General features: G+C 33.9%; 1 pseudogene; it reads left to right on the forward strand.

Annotated features, from left to right (window-relative positions):
- Positions 1–474: 474 nt before the first annotated feature.
- On the forward strand, positions 475–1737 carry LOC149197343 (calmodulin-like protein 3 pseudogene; annotated as a pseudogene).
- The last annotated feature ends 1817 nt before the right edge of the window (positions 1738–3554 follow it).

Consider the following 3554-nt stretch of genomic DNA (forward strand, 5'->3'; position numbering starts at 1 on the left):
AACCTCATTTCCATCGCTATAAACCTTTTATTAAATAAAAGAAAAAGCTTTCATGCACTTTATAGCTTCCCAATGAAAAAACTCAAAAACCATGTACTATAATATATTTTCTCTCCCATGCAAATTTGACAAATGATAAAACTTTATTATTTACATTAAATTATTTTTCCTGACAGTGGTTGAAACCAAATGCCGTCGTACAAAACGTACGAATTTAAATCCAACCTTATAAGTCTCGACTAACCTTAATATCATAATTTAGCGTTTATTAATTTGAATTTAATTTTTAAATATCGTTGTACTTCATATGCCACGATATGGAGGTCCCCGTCCATCAACATCAACTTCCAACTCGTGAGTCGTAACCATCATTACTTCACGCGGAAAGGCGGGCCCCACCTCTCGCCGTGTATACTCCGCGTCCTGAACGCGTCTGGCGGGGTGAGAATCGTCAAATTCATATCCTCGGATCGATTCCCAGTCCACTCCGGCGAAGAATCTCTGGAATGTGGCGTGTCGAAGATTCTCTCTAGGCCGCCGTATTTTTAAATCATGGCGCTGGCGTCTGAGAGCAGGGTTTTTCTCACAAGCGAATTTCAAATTTATGTTGCGTGGGGTAGTTTGTTTGTCACAGCCGTACTCTGCAATACCATATATTAACTGTGTTTCTATGGGTTTTGTGGATGCAGAAATTAAAGAATTTGTGAAATTTTCAGTGGATATCGAGATAGTGAGGCTGGATCTGAGAACCCATTTGGCCTTTACTCTCTTTTTTGTTCTGCAGGAAGTTCAAGCTCTGGTTCAACTTTAAGCCCTCTGAAAAGGGTCTAACAATGGCGGAAAACTTAGACGAAGGGGTGTCGGAGAAGGCCGTGGGGCGAGAGGATCTGAGGAGGGTTTTTTCGACCTTCGACAAGAACGGCGACGGGCTGATCAGCGAACAGGAGATGAGAGAGTCCTTCGATAAGCTCAGGCTCTGCGTAGGCGAAGAGGAATTGGCCTCCACGATTCGAACCGTGGACGTCAATGGCGATGGGTACGTGGATTTTGAGGAGTTCGTTTTGATGTATGAATCGATTAGTGGTAAGCGAGGGGAAGAAGAAAAGACGGATCATGAAGACGCGGATCTGGCGGAGGCGTTCGGCGTTTTCGACGAGAATGGCGACGGTTTGATAACTGTGGAAGAGCTCCAGTCTGTGCTCAAGTCGCTGGGTCTCCAGGAAGGCCGAGCGATTGGGGAGTGCAAGAAGATGATACAGAAAGTTGATAAAGATGGCGATGGGATGGTCAATTATATGGAGTTTAAGGAGATGATGAGCGCTGGATTTGGGAGAAATTAATTCCGGAATTTTAGAGGTGGTGTGTGTAGAGATTTCGGTTTAATCGGTTGGTGTATTATTTCCTGTATATATCCAGTTGCTCACAAATGTATATTAACTGTATATATACAGTTACCCACATGTGTATTCTTTCCTTCTCAAACGGCTACGTTCACTGCTATTTTGCTAGAGCTTTGAAGCAGATCTTTGATGGTCACTCAGATCTGAACCAGTTGATCTCCATCCCAAACATTTGTTAAACACCCAGCCTCTGATGGCCGGCCTGGCTGGCTTCCTTCTTTCTCCCTGTATGTTCTAAAGTGTAACAGCCTTTCCAAGCTTTGACCTATTTGTGGCCATGGAATTGGTGAACGATATGTGAATCTGTGAATTGTGAATTCAACGAGGGTTATGATAAGTCTTCAGCGTTTAATAGCCATGAAATTGGGGAAGGATTTGTGAATATGTTATCTGAATTATAATTGTTTTGGTCATTTAAATATATTTTAAATATAGTTTTTGTTTGTTTGTTTAATAGTATGGTTAATTTTTTTATTATTATTATATCAGATACAATTTTTATATTGCGTAGAGATTAGTTACAATATGTTTAATTTAAATTTAGATTTATTAATATTAAATATTATAAAAAATATTTTATTTTAATAATTAAATAGGTAGAAAAAATAAATATGATGATGATGGTTAACATCGTGTGACCAAAAATTGGTCTATCGGACCTAAAAACAAATTATTTTAATTTGATTTAAGATTTTATTCTTATCCTCAAAAAGCTTGGAAAGAAGCCTTCAGAGCTCACTATAATTTTGACATTGTAAAAGGCTAGGAAGGTCAGTATTGTAACAAAGATTATGAAACTGAGATCTAATGTGGTTGTACGCCGGGCACTCTAAGAGGAAGTGGTTTTCATCCTCGATGTTCCTATTCTCACATATATGACAGATCCTTTCCATCCATGGCGTTATTATTTTTTTGTAAATTTAGCAGGATTATATTTTCATTATGTGTAATATATATCACTTTAAAATTAACGGAGTATTTAATCACTAGTTATCTAAATCTTTGTATCTGATCACTATTTATCTAAATCTTGGTAGACAATAGCGTTTTTTATTATTTAATTTCTTTTTAAATTAAACTATAAATTTTAATTTTGATTAGAAATTAAATATGATGCTAAAATATATTATGAAGTTTGAAGAATAAAATATCTTAATAATTATAAAAATATTTTAAATTTGTTCCTCGTGGACAATATAATTTTTTATTATTTAATCCTCTTTTTATATTAAACTATAAATTCTAATTTTGATTAAAAATTAAATATGATTCTAAAATATATTATGAAGTTTGAAAAATAAAATATTTTAATAATTATAAAAATGTTTTATATTTGTCTTTTGGGTAGTGTGTTTTCATTAAAAGGATTTTTAGAGATTCTATTTTTTTTTTTAAATTTAAACGCATTTTGCCAAACAATTATGATCCCATTTTTATAATTGACCACATAAAAGCCCCCCTTTTCTAGTAGTCCACATTTATTTAATCCAAAATATCGAGATCTAAAAATAGATGCACTATTTTCGAACAAAGCTTTTTGATCCATTATCGGTGGAGGACCACAGTTATTTGGCCCAGAATATTGAAATTTTAAAATGAGTACAATATCTTCAAAATAAATAACTAGGATCCATTAGTAATGATCGACCAAACGTTTGGTCCGTTCAAACGTAAAATGAGTATGACAATTCCAAAAGGCTTTCCATAAAAGTTATAGAAAATATAACTTAAAAATAAGTTTTAATTTTTTAAAGTTTAATTTTCATAGTTGAGTATTTTTGGAGATAACTATATGATTTATTGTGTAAAATAGTTTATAGATAAAAGTGTGTGATAAGAAATTGTGTAATGTGTGATATGACGGATGAACATTACATCGGATAAGAAACAAAAAAATGTATGATGGTGGCTGAAGTATTTGCCAAAAAATTTTCAATTCTTGATCTGATCATACAATTTTCTGCATAAATTATTTTTACGCCAAGTTTGATTTTTAATTAATAGAACTATTTGAAATAATGTAATATAAAATATCTTGTCTTGTTTTCTATCTCCTTGGTACTTGTCCTATAAAATATCTTGTCCTGTTTTCTATCTCCTTGGTACTTGTCCTGCTCTCCCGGGGATCTGTGTCGATTTCGAATTCTTCCATAA

This window comes from Pinus tabuliformis, chromosome 2_2 (assembly GCF_031772625.1).
Source record: "Pinus tabuliformis cultivar Carrire ecotype Pingquan chromosome 2_2, CPIR1, whole genome shotgun sequence".
Classification (NCBI taxonomy): Eukaryota; Viridiplantae; Streptophyta; class Pinopsida; order Pinales; family Pinaceae; genus Pinus; species Pinus tabuliformis.